Genomic DNA, 21,934 nt, shown 5'->3' on the forward strand with positions numbered 1-21,934 from the left:
GTTCCCCGCCCAGGTGTATTATCCCGGGGTATCCCCCGTGGTTCTGCCATTCAACATAGTGAGGTTCCACGCCTCAAGCAGTTTACCAGTAGTTTTCCCTTGTTGTCACTTCCCCCCTGTATAATTTCACACTGTTTAGCCACATTGCAATATGCCACACACTGCATGTTGTCACAGCATCTAGCATTCAAATCTCCAACAAGTAGTACACGTCTCTTCAAAAGCACTTGGAGCCAATATTTGTCCAGCGAGGAGTATGTTTCTGCCATACATTTAGTACGAGGGGGGATGTAAAGGTAAATAACCAACATCCTCCTAGTGTCATCCTCCTTGCCAGACCCCATCACTACATCTTGTATTTTGCCACCAGCCAGAGGCTTCCACACCTTATTTGGGCTTATTCTGACTTATTCCCATAATAAGACCACCATAGGGCCTTTCCTTAGGGCCTTTATTGGCCAACGTTTTATAGAGGTGGAAACCCTCAACCTGTACAAGACAATCAAGCCAGGTATCCTGTAATAAAAAAAATCCTAGGTGGCCAAAGTGTGCATGGACCCATCGGGGTGCAAAATATGGCTGTGACCCCGGGTATTCCAGCTAACAATCCTGAGTAGTCAGTTACATCCCAACAATATACTGGGGGTCTCTTTATTTTGTTTTGGTGGTACACTTCTTCGAGGCAAGGGAAGGGACAGGGGAGTAGCCCATAATCGTAGCCCATAAATGAAGCAAAGTTGCCCTGTTCAAAAACGGGCTCAGAGCAGTAGTATGTATTGTTTCAATTTTCACAAATCAACCGGCTTTATTAAACCATGTATTGCCCCACCAGGACCAAGATTACGTTTGGTAGCACTCCTCACCCCATCCTCGTTGTTAGGTGCAGTGACAAAACTCAACTTTGGGTTAGTGTCCCATCAAATGGCGACTTGAGGGAGGGGTCCTTCACTCATCGTCCCAACTTTACCAGTGCCAGTCCAATCATGTCCATGCAATTCTACCGGAGGATAAACTTAAGTATGCAGACACTGCTGCTTCGATGTCCGAGACTTGTTGCTGACATTCAGGATAAGCTCTGGTGCCACATTACCTTCATTATTTTTAAATGAGAGGGGTTTGGATTTGGGAGGGCACACCTGTCCAGAGGCCCCTGTAAAATGCTTGTGCGTCTGGATCCATTAGCCAGTGTTTTCTTTATTATATTTGGTCTTGTAGATGCTCCAACTCCTTCCAACCGTGTGATTGCAAGGGTCCTGGCTGGTATTACAGCTGTGAGGTGAGTTGACTTAGTTGTAACCACCTCCCTCTGGATCCTACTAGATTTATTAAGGTTAGGGCCAGGTGGTGAAGATTTTTTCATCATGGATATCTCCACACACAATGTATCTAGTGGTTCCCCCTCATTCTCAGCTGCAATAGTTGTATTGTATTGTATATTATCGTATTTGGTTATTTATATAGGCTCTTTCCTCACTTGTGTGGCCTCAACGAGCCTACTGGTAGGAACGCCCTCAGTGACCGTAGTCAATGTGGTGAAAGAGGTTACTTTTAGGAGATGCGTGTGTGCATTTTGCCGGTCTAGGAATTAGGTGGCACGCTAGGCTTGACTAAGCAGCCCAAAGAGAGGCCAGGCATGTTGGTGGGCGCTGTCGGTGGAATTGCAATAGATTGCTATTGTATAGAGAGTCGATGTATGGCCAGCTATATGAGTTCCTTTCAGATGGTAGTCGCTGTATGCTAGTGGCAGAGGAGTTGAGGTAAGTTAGGTGTTTCAGTCTAGACGGCTAGGTGTTTTGCTAGACCGGATGTGCTTAGCCATAGCAGTATTCTACAGTGCATGGTTGCATCGCTGTGCCTGCAGCCTGTGTCCACACGAGTGGTGTGTATATGTACTGAAGGCATGGAAGTTATTTGTCTGGAGTTTTAACAATGTAATAGGCTGAGAAAGAGATTAACCCTGAATTTGGGATGCCTGTATAGTTGGAGAGAGTCCCAGTTTTCACGCTACAATAGGTTTCATAATATAATAGGCCGACGTGGGGTCTATATCTAGATTTGAGAGCCCTGTATAGTGGGAGAGGCCTAAGTTTCAAAATGCAGTTTGAGTACAAGATTAAAAGAGACAACACACCTAGATTTCAGAGACCCGCATAGACGGCAAGAGGCCCTACTGTCTCAATGCAGGTTGAGTACAAGATTAACAGAGATAACACACCTAGATTTGAGAACCTGTATACTGGGAGAGAGGCCTAAGTTTCGTAATGCTGTTTAAGTCTCACAATGCAGTTTGAATACAAGATCACAAGGGGCAACAGACCTAGTTACTGAATCCTGAGACCTCCAAGAGACTAAAGTATCGTCAGGGGAGACGAGGACCATAGAACTAGGATCTTTCACATCCCTGAACATCCCTGCTGCACTCCAGTCCACCCGGGAGGCAGGTGCAGCCAAAAACCTGGCCATAGTCAATTTCAATGTGCATTGCTCCTAGGCTAAGTTGGAACAAAGCACAAACAAAGCATCACGTTTTGCCAAAATGTCCTTAAAATAGCGGTTAAGGGGGCCACCCAAGTGCACAAGTTCATCAGCACACCGGTTGTTCCACTTGCAGACTCCAAGTCGGTTTTAGCAATGAATTCTAAATCTGCCCCCAAACCTCCAAATAGGGGCTATTTGAAAGGTTACCTGTCACGCTGCCACAGGTCACCAGCGTTACTGTCCCCAGAGTATTTTGTTGCAGGGTTCTACACAGCCATTATTGTCCAGCGAATGGGTGGAGCCAGACAAGATTACCGAGTTATCTCCTGTCATGCTAGAAAGGGGGAGGGTGGTTGTTGTTGTGCATTCCCTTAGCCCAGTCTGCCCTGGTGGATGACCAGAGGTTAAGGCAGGGTCTGCAACCCTATTTTGCCCCAACAGTGCGGGCACACTCCCCAGTACCATGAAGAAGCCAGAGATGCTAGAATGTGTTATGGGTGGGAATCGATCATTGTGGCTACAGTCTTTCTTCCCTTTTTTTGTTCTAGGGGCATCTTTCTGAGTCTTGCAGATATGCATTGGACTTCTTAAGTGTTTCCCCTTCCTTGCAGGTCCGCTGTGCATGCCAACATGGCTTGTGGGCTTCAACTTCTTTGTTGGTTATAAAGGCCTATGGCCAATGGCTACGGATTCAATCTACGTCGTACAACACGTGTGGTAATCTAGTGACAAATATACACAGCTCCACCGGTGTTTCAGACATAGAGTAACTCAATGAACTTGAGACTACCCTCATACACTGTTTGAGTAATAAACAATCGATCACTCCTACTCACGGTATCTGGATTTCACTAGCAGATGTCCATAAGCATACAAGATCCCACGGCTCCACACACAGCTTCTGCCAACGCCGCTGCCACCCTTCTCCAAGTGGCACGATTATGCCTACAATTCTGAGACTGTCCTCTGCTCACTATTAGTGTCACCAGCAGTTGCTGCGGACAAGTTCAGGTGGGTGGATATCACCGAGCCACCCAAACACCAAACACTCTGCCTCACTCTGCAGAGGCTCAGCCGCCTGCAGGCCTTATGAGCCCGCCTCCAGGCGAATACAGCAACAACAAAGGAAAGACTGCTGGTACGATGCTTGCAACTCTCCTCATTCAGAGCAGCAAAGGAACATCCAAATTCAAAGAGCCACCTGTAGATTCTAATAACTGGGGTGATGCTCAGTGTAATGAGCTTCTTAAATTTCTTGGCGGTGGTGAATGTTTAATGCAAAAACAGCCGAAAAGACTTGCCGAGGATGAGAACAATTCATTTTTTGGGTGTATAAACACCTTTCCTTTTCTAATATTCAATAGTAATTAATTTTAATTTTGTTTAAGTAGGCATTTATTCATTTAGAATGCATCAACGGAGGCAGCGCTGTTCTAATGTCAGCCACGACATGTACATGTTTTGATCCTATGGGATCGTCCCCAGGTGGCTACAAAAAAATCAAAAACATATGTATAGGGACATCAGTTAGATAATTCTCCCTCCAAGGGACTTTTAAGTTATTTAGTGTTGCGCCAGACACACTTCTGTAATTTCTTTCAGCTGAGGATAATTCTACGTGTCTTTAAAACTTGTCTAGGATTGAATTTCCCGGTGTTCATTCTGGTTTGGAAAGTATATTAATGGCTGAGAGAACTACTTAACTGCTACGCATATTGTTCCCAACGTCAGCTCGTACTAGTTCTTGGCATCTTATCTCATCCAATCTATACCACCAAAAAGACACTAAACCCGTTTCAGGCTACTCGTGTCACGTGTTTCTGTATGTATTACAAATTAATTCAGGTTTGGTGCATCTCATTACTCAGCACACCCATTTACGGCCCTGCCAACTCTTACCTCGCATACATCTCTTTATGATTTTAAATCGTAACATTCTGTTGTTACTCCATTCTCTCAAAGTTGTGCTTGTCGCAAGTATAGTGTCATTTGCATGAATACGTAGGGTCAGTGTAGACATGAAAAAAGGGACTATGTAGTGTATAGATACAAGTGAGAACTCGATGGCCATAGTATAAGACTACTACTGTATGTGTGTCCATGTGAAACTACTTAAATATATGGGCATATGTAGTTATTTTGATATTACTGTTGAATAATTTCAAATACTAAGGGGTGCCAATGCTTGAAGTATGAACTGTAACTCAAAATCATTTTCGGAAACTGAAACGCTCAAAATTGAGCTAAGAAAAAGAATGATATGGGATATTGGTTCAGCAAACTTATTACAGTTCAGCACCCTATCGTACTGTTAATATACATTTTGTGTGATGATGATGTTGTTACAAACGGCAGACACCACAGGTTGTCTGATAGCGCACCGCTACAATGATTCCAATCTGTAAACCATATGTCTATCCCCGGTTTCAAAGTATCAGGCATAACCACATAATGGTGACATTGCATGCTATGTTATAAAAAATGGATGCTTCATTCTGAACAGTAGCGAATCTTGGTATCAAAAATAAGACAGCACACGATTGACTTCATCTACATTGTGCTTCTTGAGCGCAAATGCTGCTTTGGCAGTGGTCAGGATAAACTGCCCCTCAATGGGTCATGTACTTTATGATTATGGATGCATAAGATATTCCTCATTCATCCTGACTGGAACATTGATTGTATCTTGTGGATCCAAAATTAGTCCCTCTGAAATAATCTCCTTAATCTATCACCTCCTAGTGGATGTCTTGAGACAACTTCTAGGATTTGAAATGAAATTCATTTGCCTGACTTACTGCTTCATTTCCATTAAATGTCTAGGGACTAGGGATTTATAGTTCTTGTTCCTTATAGCTCGCTTGTGTTCACCAGTGTGTTCCTTGTTTGCCCTAATAGTTTCACCCCCATAGACCCTCCCAAACGGAAAATCCAAACTGAAATACAGGTATCTTAATTTCTCAGAAAAATCCTTTCCCCAGTTTGGGGCTGGTATAAAATGTTGCCGTAAATTAAACATCTTGTCTTCTCCTCCAAATGTTTTTTTGACTCTTATCAATCATCAGGGAGGCTGTTTTCCTTTTCAGGTGTCTCTAATTAATTTTCATTAAAGTCTCAAAGGATTCTGATAGCTGTGGTTGCACAAGTTTTTCAATGCAGGTGACCAGGGACCAACTCTCCTCCATAGCACAAATCTTACCCTTGATAGGGGGAGGGGAAGGCCATCAATATAGCTCTCCATAGTAGGGCATGATGACCCCGGTGCTGCTGCTTCTGATACCTGGGATTTCTGTAACCATTGTGAAAAAAGAAAGGATGAGGCACGCACTCTAGTGCCCAGTCATGTTTACATGCTTCAACACAGTTTGGCTTCTCCTCCAAATGTTTTCTTGACTCTATCAATCATCAGGGAGGCTGTTTTCCTTTTCAGGTGTGTCTAATTAATGTCTACCTTGCCTTCAGAAAGCTCTTAAAACCTGACTTTTTAATAAGTATGCATACCCTGTTAGGCATTCTTGTTATTTTTCTCCACTTATCTTACCTTTGCTGTACCAGTGCCATGATACCTCTGGGTGTGGGCGCTACATAAATGTATAGATAAATAAATACAAATAAATCCATGTTATTATTGCAAAGTATGACATTTAGACAAGGGTAAGTTCCAATTTTTAGTATTTGTAGGAAAGTTTGATATTCATTTATTTTACTAATATCCACTCATATTAATCCATCTCTGCTTAATTATGAAACTGTTTGGATAGTTGGATAACTGTCCAATATGTCTTCATCAATTTAATGACTTGTGTGGTTGAGCCAAACGTAATAGGAAATATCAACCGTGGAGGCTCTTCATTTCCTTGTGGATGGCACAGCACTTTGATATGCTATGATAGGTCATTTATAACGCGCCTGTACACAAGTTTTTCTAGGCGTGACAAGACAAGGGAGGGAAGACAGAGGGAGGATAAGACAAGCGATCTTACTAGACCTTGTGTCATTCAGATTGTGCAAGAGCAAGAACGAGAAGAGCAAGGGGAAAAGGGGGGGGAAGTGCAAGCGAGAGGGTCGGGGAAACGAGGGCTGCAATGCTCTGAGTAAGTGCAGCCAGGGCAGTGCGGCTCTGGGTAGTGCAAGGAGAACAAGGGATTCGAGGGTTACAGTTACAGACACTAAGTGCATGTCAGGCCCAGAGGCAGTGTCAGGGTGACTGATCAAGAAAGATCCTAGTCTCCATAGGATAGCCAAGCAACCAGTCAGTACAGCAGACAGGTTTGCTCAGGTAAGTCAGCAGGGGAGGGAGAGAGAGAAAGGAGAGGAGAAGAGCAAAGTTTTAACAATGTGTCCCCGTTTTGTGCAGATGCCTGTGACTGTACTCTATTTATCACATTTAAAGGGTAACCTTGGCTCAACAATTTGGTTTGTAGTAATCTTAGAGATGATTCATCTTAACCTTAAGAATTGTGTATAAGGAAGATTCTATACATGGTTACTTGAATGATATGATTCCCAATTGAGCAGTGATTTCCTAGCTGTTGATTTATGATAGGCCATACATTGGGCCTCATAACGGCCCTGGCGGAATGGGTTTAACAGTGCCGATAAAGGTGCCGGCACCGTTAAACCCATTCCGCCCTACTATGAGTTCCCCTTGCGGGACCCGCTTTGGACGTCTGGTCAGACCAGACGTCCTTTGCGCGTCCCGCGAGTGTACCAGCATGCTAACAATGGGCCCGTCATTGATGGGCCCGTTGTTAGCATGCTCCCCATTCCCATTGAGCCCTATGGGGGCTCAAATGGGAATGGGGATGGTCCGGGTCCGGGTTCCCTGAATGGGGAAATACCGGGCCCTCCAAAGTCGGAATGGCTGGTATTTCCCCATTTAGGGACCACAGAACCGGACCCGAGTTTGGAGGCAGCCATGCCCTTATTAATGCAGTTTGAGTACAAGATTAACTCAAACTGCATTATTAAGGGCATGGCTGCCTCCAAACTCGTAATGAGGCCCATTGAATCGTATTCTCAGTAGTTATTGGTGTCTAAAAAGTTAAAGTTTGTGTTAGACACTGTTGAAGTGAATTTAGTTGTGTCATACATGTTATTCACATGTTCCAATAGATTCTTGAGATTCAATTCAGACACATTCCACAAGATAAAGATATTTGTCTATATACCTGAGCCATATTTTTCCTCCGTTTTTCCAATATTCGGATCCCCATAGAAATTAATTTGATCAGTTGTAAGAATGGACTGCCTAGTTTAAAGTAACTGTAAATTGAACGAAACTTAGTAACACACAAAAAAGAAGTGCTGTACATTTTAAACTGTATGACTTTGTAAGGCATGTAACACTGCATCATTTCCTTCCTTGTGTGGAATATTAGTGTATAAACCCATAGCAGTCATAGTTACTAAGGTATATTTATGGTCATTTGTCTGACATCCTTGTATTAGTATAATAAAATGTGTGGTGCGCTTCACACGATGGCCCTCATTACGACCCTGGCGGAGTGGGTTTACGCCAGCGTTATTCGCGGCGGACCCGTCCGCCCTACTACGAGTTCCCGTAGCGCCATGGAACGTTTTCCGCCTGGTTTTTCCGGGCGGAGAAATCCATGGCGCTACGGGACCTTGATGTTAATTACGCCACCGTATTTTGCGGTGGCGCAATTAACGCCTTCCCCACTCCCATTATACCCTATGGGGCAAAAATGGGAATGGGGAAGGGTAAAATGGGGAATGGGGATTTACCGCCCCGCCAAGGTCGGCATGGGGCGGAAAATCCGCCAACCTCCATGGCGCTATCGGCAGCTTTCCGCCGTGCTCCGCGGTGCATTTAGCACCGCGATTTCCGCCAGGGTCGTAATGAGGGCCGATGGATTTTATCACTCATAGATGGATACAATGTTGCTACAGACGGTTTGATGGCATCTTTATGTTTTTTGGGTAAATTGTAAAACACAGGTACTGTTGGGTGCTGTTTAAATAATGATCTGTGAGTATAATCGAACCGTGTTCCTCTGTGTCGTTTGATAATATTTGTTGTTGGTGAATGAACCATGCATACATGCTCAGAAAACAATGAGGGTGGATACAGTACTGACCCAGAGAATCCATTTGAGATTAACTCAGGATTAGGGAGCAACATTTCCTCATGGGGTTGTGACAACATTACAGATTCTTTTGAAAGTTTTCCAAAAATAGTTGTGTATAGCACTGTGTTCCCTGGATTTAATAACTAGTTTGTTAAAAGCAAAAGTTGCATTTCTGCCTCAGTGGTTATTGAATTAGTGTATGTTACACCAACCTCTGTAATGTTTTGAATAGAAGAAATGTCAGTTTCTCTCCTGTTTTTGTAATCCTGTTAGGTGTTTCTCCAAAATGCAGTTTGTTCCTAATAAGGGGAGAATTAGGACAAGCTGTACTTGACACAACCAGATTTTTGTCTTTATTTTGGCAGAGGTCGTTTTACTCCTCAGTTCATTGAAATTATTAGAAGGCTTCCAACATAGAGGATTACGTGGAGTGTGTTTTGGCAAAGCAAAAATATATATTCATTTGGGAACAGAATTTGATGTAAGTAGGACAACACGGGAGAGGGTCCATGGCTCCAAGGGTTACAGCATGTAACACAGCAAGGACCGAAGCATCAATCTCGAAAAAGTGCGAAGGAAAGGGTCAAAGAACATACCACATACACCTTTGGAGACATTCTCATTACCTCTCCCCACTGCTGCCAAATGCCAGTAACTGCACTCAATGTGTACTTCTGGATGCGCACTCCACACAGCGTACTAAGTAACATAGCCTCTCCTACTCTGGCCTATCACTCAGGTTGCATGTGTGGAAAAGAAAACACTGTTCATAGAGTGATCGAGTGCTTGCTGCCAGTATCTGCACGTAACATGCACCTCCGTGTTCCACTGACGTCAATATCTCGTTTTGTCTTTATTTGGCATAGATTGAGAAGTGTCCTATGTAACATGCTGACTCTATGACTCCATGACGGGTTAATCCTGCCATATGGAGTCTTATTGCCCCTTGAAAATGGCAAGGTGGATCTTAAATAAAACCATGCAAATTGGGGCTTAGTGCTCTTAGTGCAGTTCATGCAATAGTGAGTTGGGACAATTTTGTCATAATCATCGACCAAACACAGAACATATCCTTGCTAGTGTAGTAATACCTCTAACAATAATGATTGCCATCATTAGGGTGTACGGTTTTATCGGGCTTGCTGCCTGACAAACTGAAGAAGCATGCCTAATTATGATACACTAGATTTGATATTGATAGAGGGTATTTTACTTAATCACTCTGATTTGAAAAATGGTTTATATTGTCCCACACCTATAGCAGGACAATTTTTTTTACCATAGAATGACATGATTTAGGCAGAGACGTGATTTCACCAAAATGCCTGGGGTAGCAGAAGTGACATCCCATGACCCTGGACCTCCAGAAAGTGATGTCATCTGACCCTACCCCAAAGTGACATCATGTGAAGCAATGGAACACGACCTTTCACCCCTTAACAAAACAGGAAATGGCATCACATAGCATTATTTCTAAGTATACTATGAAAAATATGGTTACGTATCACTGTAAAGTGATATACATTGCATACAAGAATGGATCACCATATGTATCATTAATATCAGTGCGGAAAGGCGCATATTACCAAATTACTGTGAACGCAAGCAGACGTCCAAGGCCAAACATTAACGCTTCATATAGAACAAATATACATACAATATCACCCAACCTGTGTTAGTACTCAACCTCAGTATGAAGAAAGGCTGGGTTGACCTTGCCGGCAGTGGAATCTGCTACCTGCAGATCACACACACATTGCATCAGTGAGCGCTCTACCCACTGAGCTATCTTACCTGCTATAGCCACCAGAAAACTAGCGACTCCATAAACAAAGAGCCACATGCTGCTGGCCACAGCCCAGGAGCCTCAATTTTTTAAAAAAAGAAAACATGTTTTACATTTTTTTTGTTAGGGGTAGCAAGTAAGACTACAGGGTAGCACAGGATATTTCAGTGGTCACAGTTGCGACCCCTGGCAACCCCTAAATGACGTCTGTGGATTTTGGTATTTGTTTAACACACGTTTTGAATTGTTCACTTCATTTGCAAAGGAGGGAGGAGGGGCAAAACACACATCTTCACAACATAAGTAAATGGAAGCAGTTGTAACAATTAATTTCAAGATTCATCTTTGTTAAAGTTTGAACACTGTAAAATATCACAGAAGAAATATCAATATGAAGCGATTTAACAAATCACATGTGAAAATCCCCTACTAAGATCATATCTGATGATGGAGTTTTTTCAAACCTACACATAACATAAGGCATTCAGAGGAAATCTGAAATGAAGTGAAGTGACCACCAGCAAAAAATATGGGGAGGGAGATTTGGAGGAATGGGTGTTGGACGTGGGAATGTATGTATAATGGAGAGAGTCACAAGCGTGAGGGAGGTGCTATACTAATCGTTTTTCTTCAGTCTGCTCATCGGGCCCCTCGGTTGCCTTCTACCTTGTCCACTGAGGTATCAGCTATATGTGTATCCTCTTTGGTAAGCCTATCCGGTGTCTGGTGTGTGTCCCATTCTAACTCTTCTGTTTTCCCCATTTCCTTTTTTTTTTTCCTCTTTATGTTTATAGTTATTGAATATTCCAGATATTATACAGCTACTGTAATAAGCATTGTTTTCCTCACCACTTCCTCATGATTTAAAAACACGAAGGCTTATATACATTTTCACTTCGAAATATTAACGTGGGTGTTGTTCCAGGTATTTGCATAATATGTGTACCTCAATACAAACGTGTGTGTTGTATGTAATGTATTTTGGCATTGATTCAGTGGCGGCTGGTGAATCTGGAGAATTTTTTAACTGGAGGGGTGTAAATATTTGTCCCTGATATAGCAGATCGACCGAACTTATCGATGCAGCCCACACCACACAAGGAGGATACAGGAGGGGTTCTCCACCCGATAAGTTTTTAAAAATAATCGGTGAAAAAGGTGCATTTTAGAGAACACCTTTTAGAAAAATTGGGTGAAATGCCAAACAGTTTGCAATTGTGTTTTGTAGTGCAACTCACGAAAAACATCCAATAGATGCAAGTCAACAACAGGGCACAGGAGCATTTATCCAACACATTTTCATGATGCCTTTTCCCACAATATGTGCCAGTATAAAACATGTTTGCACTGACTGTGCCCATACATTTCCATGCTGACTGCAACATTATACCCTATTATGCCATATAAGAACATACTCATGTTGGCTTTGTGCATAATACCAGTAATGATAATATAGGAAAACGTGTCCATGTTTGTTCTGCCAACATATGGCACTACCCCCTTATGAGAATATACTCCAGTTGGCTTTACGATTAAAAACACTTGTCAACATATGAAAACATGTCCAAACTGGCTATACTAAAATGCCAGTCGAGCTACATAATAACATGTATCATGCTTGTTTTTATCAAACAGGCCCATTATAAAATGCCATACCACAATACGAAATGGCTGAAATGGCTGCATCGAAATGCCAATCTAGCTACATAGTAACACTTATGCTTGTTTTACCAAAGGTGCCCAATACAAAATGTCGAGCCTCAGTAAGAAATTCCTATACTGGTATCATAAAACATGCCAGTCTCACTTCATAATAACACTTATCATGCCTGCTTTACCAAAGATGTCCAATACAAAATGTCATGAAACAATAGGACATGAGTAGACTGGCTGCATTGGAATGCCAGTCTAGATACAGAATAACACTTATGCTTGTTTTACCAAAGATGCCCAATTCAAAATGTAATGCCTCAGTAAGAAATGGCTAGACAGATTGCGTACAAAATGCCAGTCTTCATAGTAACACTTATCATGCTTGCTTTACCAAAGATGCCCAATACAAAATATCATGCCACAATAAGAAATAGCCAGACAGAATGCAATTAAAATGAAAGTCTAGCTACATAATAACACTTATAATGCTTGCTTTATCAACCATGCACAGTAAAAAATGCTATTCCTGCTCCACGGTGTGCCAGCGCCTTGCAGTCAGACAAAATCACAATAATGATGAATGTGATCATGTGTGATTGTGAGGCGCTGGGGGGCACTGGGATAAGGCATGTTTTTTATTTTTACTGGCCATCTATCGTAGATGCTCAGTAAAAAATTGAGAAACCTGTCCCCTGGGTCCTGAGCTCCTCACAAATTCACACAATCAATGTGGTTATGTGTGTATGCCAGGCAGTGGCAGGGATGATCTTTTTAACTGGACTTCTATTATAGATGTCCAGTAAAATAAATACCATACTTCTTCCCTGGACCTCACAGTGCCAAACAGACACACACACAATCAAAGTGATTAAGTGTGTATGCACAGCACTGGCGGGCCACGGGGTAGGTTTGGTATTTTTAACTAAACATCATAGATGTCCAGTAAACACATACCATGCCTGTCCCCTGGGCCTCACAGTGCCAAACACATAAACACACACAAAATCAAACTGATTATGTGTGAATGCAAGGCGCTGGTGGGTCAGGGGGGCCGTTATGGTATTTTTAACTAGATATCTATCATATTTGTCCAGTAAAATATTACCATTGCTGCCCCTGGGCATCACAGCGCCAAGCACACACACAACCAAAGTGATTATAAGTGTATGCAAGGCACTGGGGGGTGCAGGTATGGTATGCTTTACTAGAAATCGATCATATATGTTCAGTAAAAAAACCTGTTCCCTGAGCCTCACAGCGCCACACACACACACACACACACACATGATTACATGTGTATGCAAGGGGCTGGGTGGTCAGGGGGGCAGGTATGGTATTTTTTACTGGACATCTATGGTAGATGTCCAGTAAAATAATACCATCCCTGTCACCTGGGCCCCACAGCACCTCAGACGGAGAACTGATTTTGGTCGGTGGGGAGGGGGTCTGTGCAACAAAGGCATTTTCAAAATGACTTTGTTGAACACACCTCTATACCCCCTCACGCCAAAGTCATCTCAGACCAGCAAACACACACAACATACACACAGCAAACACTTGCTCTCATTCACAGTCACACACACCCATCATGCACTCACTCATAACATAAGCATACATGCATCCATACACATTAAATAATAAATAAACATACAACCATCCACATTTAAACAACACACACCCACACAACCTACACACAGCAACCACTCTTTCATTCACACAAACATCCATCATGCACTAAATCAAAACACAAGCATACACGTATCCATACACATATTTAAATAAATAAATGAACATGCAAACACACACATTTAGACAACATACGCACTGCAAGCAGTCTCATTCACACGAGCACCCATCATGCACTCTCATAACACAAGCATACACACATCCATACACATACTTAAATAATAAACAAACGAACATAACAAACACACACATTTACACAACATACACACAGAAAGCACTATCTTATTCACACCAGCATCCATCATACATTCACCTAACAACACAAGCATGAACACATCCATACACATAATTTAAATTTAAAAACATGAACAAAAACAAACTTACATTCTGCTGCAGATCCGGAGGTTCCAGTGCTCCAGCCCCCTGCAAGCATGAACAGGAATTGGGAAGTGTCCTGCTTCCTGCACATGCATGCAAGGGGCCTGAGCATGGGTCCTGAGACACCCCACTCCAGCCTACTCTGTCTGTATGTGTGAGGAGGTGCGGGAGCACCAATTTGCACATACAGACGTGCAGTTCCCCAGCCAGAATTTCAAATGAGCCATGCAAGGCTGGGGAAGCAAAGGCCCCAGCCTTGCATCGCTCATTGGGCTTGCGCGGCTGGGGAAGTGTAACTTTGAAAGGCCTTTCACAGTTAAGAACCCTCTCTCAGCTGAAAAAACTTAAAGCTGAGGTAGTGCCTGTATTTTACTGGGCTGACTCCAAATCATTGCTTTGCATTTTTTTATCCACGTTTCCCTTTGACAGTTAAAACCGCAGCACCCCAATAATGAGCGAGGGTTTAGGTGCGTCGGTGCCAACTGGCCCATTATGGACGAGCTACCCCTCAGGTCCACAGATACCAATCTGCAAACTCATATATCTATTCCTCCTATTAATAAAAACAGAATATCATGTATCACCCGCATCCATTCTTACCAGCGACATACGTTCAACAGGAAACTGCAGCATGTGAAGTATTATTTTCACACATAGCTTCAGAGCACCAAATGAACTTTTCGTCTATATCTGACTCATTGCATGTTCTGCCATGAGTGATTTCAGAAAGATTAATGTGGACAAGCATTTGTCGTTTGTGTCGATTTAAAAGTAGCAATTGCGTGTTTTAACCTAACATACTGCAAATAATGATCTTTTTTTCTTTCTTTCTTTCTTTCTTTCTTTCTTTCTTTCTTTCTTTCTTTCTTTCTTTCTTTCTTTCTTTCTTTCTTTCTTTCTTTCTTTCTTTCTTTCTTTCTTTCTTTCTTTCTTTCTTTTCCATGTCTGTGTTATTTTATTGTTACTTTTTATTGTGCTACTATAAAAACAAACATGTACCCAGAGTCAACATACATAATAATTAATTAAACTATGAAGTAAATGCACATATACGAGCTTATTCATTGACAAAGATTTTCCAGAATCAAGGGTGACTTGTAGTAACTTAATCATGACGCGGTTGCTTTAAATTCACGAAAGGACCGTCAGTGACCCACAAAATAAATTCCATTGTTATAATTGGCTTATTCGAAAACTAGCAAATGTGGGTGTTGTTAGGTGCATTTTGGAGAGTCTTGAGCGTATCAAGGGAGCATCTAATTGACCAAGAGGCACAACCCCACAAAAAAGCTACTTCATGTTTATTCACAAAATATTACATTAACCCTTTAAGTGCCATGGGTATTTCTCCCCAGTGCCAGGGCCTTTTTTGGTGATTTTGGTATGTGGCCATTCAATGGCTTGTAACTTTTTTGTTACATGAGATATCTCGGCCAAATTTGGCTCCTATTTTTCCCACATGTAGGCGGTCGTAACTCCACCCAGGATTCCCAGGTTGCTGTAGGGGGGGTGAGAGAAAATAAGGAAAAAGTGTGAACTTTTTGGGTTTTTTCAAAAAATGCCAATAAAATTATGTACAAAGACGCCTGTGGTTTTTTCCTTGTAAGAGCTAGGAACAAATGGTTTGCTGTGATGAGTTCCCCAATGTCGTGGCTTTCAGGAACAGGTTGAGTGGAAATGGAAAAAAATAATTTTGATGTGGTTATCAACCGTTTTGTGAGAGGTAGGTGATTTTTGCCATTTTTGCCAATTGGACATGCATGGACGGAATGGAAGAAAAGGGCAGGAAAGCTAAATTGGAGGACAGAAAGGCATATATTTCTGAAAAGTAGACAAAATTCCAAGTTTAGTAAGGGGTGATTTGCATAGGTCAGGCAACAACTAGGTAGGGGAAACTGCCATCGAATGGGGGAAAAGCGGGAAAATGACTGAAAAAAAAGGTATGTGTTGGACATGGTTGGCTTGGTACGGCAATGGCTTCTATGAATTTTGAGAAAAGCAATGCTCCGCTACATTCCCCCGACACTTGCAGTTAGGAGAGCATACCATTTTTGTAGTGTTTTTACAAAACAAGCAATACCACAAGCCAAACACTGAGCCATGGTACACAGGAGTTTTACGCTCACGGCCTGACCAGACTCACTTAGCATGTGTAAATTGGGAAAACCAATGTGGTGAGGAACGGCAGCCATACATTTTTTGAAAGAGCACAGGCAGACGTTTTCAAGGGTAGGTGACTTGTGCAGGTTACAAAAGTGTATGGTGGCTAAAGCAGCGACTAAATGTAGGTGACATTTGGGAAAAGAAAGGGTTGTGAGACAAAGGGCACCAGCAAATGGGTCAAAACGTTATGAAAACCACACAAACACAACACATGGCCTATGGTCCCGCGTTCCTACAGGTGTCTCGATGAAAACGGTACCCCACATGTGTGGGTGCACCTACCTGGCCGCCAAGGGGAAAGCCTAAAACACAAGTAACCCCAAGTCTGTTTTCAGAGCGAAATCTCAGACATTCTGCCGACCGGCACAACGTACAGATATGGGCCTCGGGTGTCCAAGCCACCAAGGAAAACAGGGAACCCCATGCATTTCCGAAAAGGGGACACCCGTGGGAATCCGCAGAGGTATGATTTGCGCACATCGCCCCAGATTTTATTACCCAGACAGCCCCGCAAATTCCGAAAAGTCGGGAAAAAAAACGCTTTTTCCGCACATTTCGCTCGACGCACCCATCGAAAAACGCCCCCAACAACATATGGCCTACCGTCACACGTTCCCACAGATGTCCCTATGAAAACGGTACCTCACATGTGTGGGTGCACCTACCTGGCCGCCAAGGGGAAAGCCTAAAACACAAGTAACCCCAAGTCTGTTTTCAGAGGGAAATCTCAGACATTCTGCCGACCGGCACAACGTACAGATATGGGCCACGGGTGTCCAAGCCACCAAGGAAAACGGGGAACCCCATGCATTTCCGAAAAGAGGACACACGTGGGAATCCGCAGAGGTATGATTTGCACACATCGCCCCAGATTTTATTACCCAGACAGCCCTGCAAAGTCCGAAAAGTCGGGAAAAAAATGCTTTTTCCGCACATTTCGCTCGACGCACCCATCGAAACACGCCCCCAACAACACATGGCCTACCGTCCCGCGTTCCCACAGGTGTCCCGATGAAAACGGTACCTCACATGCGTGGGTGCACCTACCTGGCTGGCAAGGGGCAAGCCGAAAACGCAAGCAACCCCCAGTCTGTTTGCAGAGCGAAATCTCAGACATTCTGCCGACGGGCACAACGTACAGATATGGCCCTCGGGTGTCCAAGCCACCGAGGAAAACAGGGAACCCCATGCATTTCCGAAAAGAGGATACCCGTGGGAATATGCAGAGGTATGATTTGCGCACATCGCCCCAGATTTTATTACCCAGACAGCCCCGCAAAGTCCGAAATGTCGGGAAAAAAACACATTTTCCGCACATTTCACTCGACGCACCCATCGAAACAAGCCCCCAACAACACATGGCCTACTGTCACGCGTTCCCACAGGTGTCCCGATGAAAACAGTACCTCACATGTGTGGGTGCACCTACCTGGCCGCCAAGGGGAAAGCCTAAAACACAAGTAACCCCAAGTCTGTTTTCAGAGCGAAATCTCAGACATTCTGCCGACGGGCACAACGTACAGATATGGCCCTCGGGTGTCCAAGCCACCGAGGAAAACAGGGAACCCCATGCATTTCCAAAAAGAGGATACGCGTGGGAATATGCAGAGGTATGATTTGCGCACATCGCCCCAGATTTTATTACCCAGACAGCCCCGCAAAGTCCGAAATGTCGGGAAAAAAATGCCTTTTCCGCACATTTCGCTCGACGCACACATCGAAACAAGCCCCCAACAACACATGGCCTACTGTCACACATTCCCACAGGTGTCCCGATGAAAATGGCACCTCACATGTCTGGGTGCACCTACCTGGCCGCCAAGGGGAAAGCCTAAAACACAAGTAACCCCAAGTCTGTTTTCAGAGGGAAATCTCAGACATTCTGCCGACCGGCACAACGTACAGATATGGCCCTTGGGTGTCCAAGCCACCGAGGAAAACAGGGAACCCCATGCATTTCCGAAAAGAGGACACCTGTGGGAATCCGCAGAGGTATGATTTGCGCACATCGCCCCAGAATTTTTTACCCAGACAGCCCTGCAAAGTCCGAAATGTGGGGAAAAAAATGCTTTTTCCGCACATTTCGCTCGACGCACCCATCGAAATATGCCCCCAACAACACATGGCCAACTGTCACGCGTTCCCACAGGTGTCCCGATGAAAACGGTACCTCACATGTGTGGGTGCACCGACCTGGCCCCCAAGGGGAAAGCCTAAAACACAAGTAACCCCAAGTCTTTTTTCAGAAGGAAATCTCAGACATTCTGCCGACCGGCACAACGTACAGGTATGGGCCTCGGGTGTCCAAGCCACCAAGGAAAACAGGGAACCCCATGCATTTCCGAAAAGAGGACACCCGTGGGAATCCGCAGAGGTATGATTTGCGCACATTGCCCCAGAATTTATTACCCAGACAGCCCTGCAAAGTCTGAAATGTGGGGAAAAAAAATGCTTTTTCCGCACATTTCGCTCAACGCACCCATCGAAACAAGCCCCCAACAACACATGGCCTACCGTCACGCGTTTCCACAGGTGTCCCGATGAAAACGGTACCTCACATTTGTGGGTGCACCTACCTGGCCGCCAAGGGGAAAGCCTAAAACACAAGTAACCCCAAGTCTGTTTTCAGAGCGAAATCTGAGACATTCTGCCGACCGGCACAACGTACAGATATGGGCCTCGGGTGTCCAAGCCACCAAGGAAAACAGGGAACCCCATGCATTTCCGAAAAGGGGACACCTGTGGGAATCCGCAGAGGTATGATTTGCGCACATCGCCCCAGATTTTATTACCCAGACAGCCCCGCAAATTCGGAAAAGTCGGGAAAAAAACGCTTTTTCCGCACATTTCGCTCGACGCACCCATCGAAACACGCCCCCAACAACACATGGCCTACCGTCACACGTTCCCACAGATGTCCCGATGAAAACGGTACCTCACATGTGTGGGTGCACCTACCTGGCCGCCAAGGGGAAAGCCTAAAACACAAGTAACCCCAAGTCTGTTTTCAGAGGGAAATCTCAGACATTCTGCCGACCGGCACAAGGTACAGATATGGGCCTCGGGAGTCCAAGCCACCAAGGAAAACGGGGAACTCATGCATTTCCGAAAAGAGGACACCCGTGGGAATCCGCAGAGGTATGATTTGCGCACATCGCCCCAGATTTTATTACCCAGACAGCCCTGCAAAGTCCGAAAAGTCGGGAAAAAAACGCTTTTTCCGCACATTTCGCTCAAAGCACCCATCGAAACACGCCCCCAACAACACATGGCCTACCGTCCCGCGTTCCCACAGGTGTCCTGATGAAAACGGTACCTCACATGTGTGGGTGCACCTACCTGGCTGGCAAGGGGCAAGCCGAAAACGCAAGCAACCCCCAGTCTGTTTGCAGAGCGAAATCTCAGACATTCTGCCGACGGGCACAACGTACAGATATGGCCCTCGGGTGTCCAAGCCACCGAGGAAAACAGGGAACCCCATGCATTTCCGAAAAGAGGATACCCGTGGGAATATGCAGAGGTATGATTTGCGCACATCGCCCCAGATTTTATTACCCAGACAGCCCCGCAAAGTCCGAAATGTCGGGAAAAAAACACATTTTCCGCACATTTCACTCGACGCACCCATCGAAACAAGCCCCCAACAACACATGGCCTACTGTCACGCGTTCCCACAGGTGTCCCGATGAAAACAGTACCTCACATGTGTGGGTGCACCTACCTGGCCGCCAAGGGGAAAGCCTAAAACACAAGTAACCCCAAGTCTGTTTTCAGAGCGAAATCTCAGACATTCTGCCGACGGGCACAACGTACAGATATGGCCCTCGGGTGTCCAAGCCACCGAGGAAAACAGGGAACCCCATGCATTTCCGAAAAGAGGATACGCGTGGGAATATGCAGAGGTATGATTTGCGCACATCGCCCCAGATTTTATTACCCAGACAGCCCCGCAAAGTCCGAAATGTCGGGAAAAAAACGCCTTTTCCGCACATTTCGCTCGACGCACACATCGAAACACGCCCCCAACAACACATGGCCTACTGTCACACATTCCCACAGGTGTCCCGATGAAAACGGTACCTCACATGTCTGGGTGCACCTACCTGGCCGCCAAGGGGAAAGCCTAAAACACAAGTAACCCCAAGTCTGTTTTCAGAGGGAAATCTCAGACATTCTGCCGACCGGCACAACGTACAGATATGGCCCTCGGGTGTCCAAGCCACCGAGGAAAACAGGGAACCCCATGCATTTCCGAAAAGAGGACACCTGTGGGAATCGGCAGAGGTATGATTTGCGCACATCGCCCCAGAATTTTTTACCCAGACAGCCCTGCAAAGTCCGAAATGTGGGGAAAAATATGCTTTTTCCGCACATTTCGCTCAACGCACCCATCGAAACATGCCCCCAACAACACATGGCCTACTGTTACGCGTTCCCACAGGTGTCCCGATGAAAACGGTACCTCACATGTGTGGGTGCACCGACCTGGCCTCCAAGGGGAAAGCCTAAAACACAAGTAACCCCAAGTCTGTTTTCAGAGGGAAATCTCAGACATTCTGCCGACCGGCACAACGTACAGATATGGGCCTCGGGTGTCCAAGCCACCAAGGAAAACAGGGAACCCCATGCATTTCCGAAAAGAGGACACCCGTGGGAATCCGCAGAGGTATGATTTGCGCACATCGCCCCAGAATTTATTACCCAGACAGCCCTGCAAAGTCTGAAATGTGGGGAAAAAAACGCTTTTTCCGCACATTTTGCTCAACGCACCCATCGAAACAAGCCCCCAACAACACATGGCCTACCATCACGCGTTCCCACAGGTGTCCCGATGAAAACGGTACCTCACATGTGTGGGTGCACCTACCTGGCCGCCAAGGGGAAAGCCTAAAACACAAGTAACCCCAAGTCTGTTTTCAGAGCGAAATCTGAGACATTCTGCCGACCGGCACAACGTACAGATATGGCCCTCGGGTGTCCAAGCCACCGAGGAAAACAGGGAACCCCATGCATTTCCGAAAATAGGATACCCGTGGGAATATGCAGAGGTATGATTTGCGCACATCGCCCCAGATTTTATTACCCAGAAAGCCCCGCAAAGTCCGAAATGTCGGGAAAAAAACACATTTTCCGCACATTTCACTCGACGCACCCATCGAAACAAGCCCCCAACAACACATGGCCTACTGTCACGCGTTCCCACAGGTGTCCCGATGAAAACAGTACCTCACATGTGTGGGTGCACCTACCTGGCCGCCAAGGGGAAAGCCTAAAACACAAGTAACCCCAAGTCTGTTTTCAGAGCGAAATCTCAGACATTCTGCCGACGGGCACAACGTACAGATATGGCCCTCGGGTGTCCAAGCCACCGAGGAAAACAGGGAACCCCATGCATTTCCGAAAAGAAGATACGCGTGGGAATATGCAGAGGTATGATTTGCGCACATCGCCCCAGATTTTATTACCCAGACAGCCCCGCAAAGTCCGAAATGTCGGGAAAAAAACGCCTTTTCCGCACATTTCGCTCGACGCACACATCGAAACACGCCCCCAACAACACATGGCCTACTGTCACACATTCCCACAGGTGTCCCGATGAAAACGGTACCTCACATGCCTGGGTGCACCTACCTGGCCGCCAAGGGGAAAGCCTAAAACACAAGTAACCCCAAGTCTGTTTTCAGAGGGAAATCTCAGA

This window comes from Ambystoma mexicanum, chromosome 7q (genome assembly GCF_040938575.1).
Source record: "Ambystoma mexicanum isolate Mex_15411 chromosome 7q, UKY_AmexF1_1, whole genome shotgun sequence".
Lineage (NCBI taxonomy): Eukaryota > Metazoa > Chordata > Amphibia > Caudata > Ambystomatidae > Ambystoma > Ambystoma mexicanum.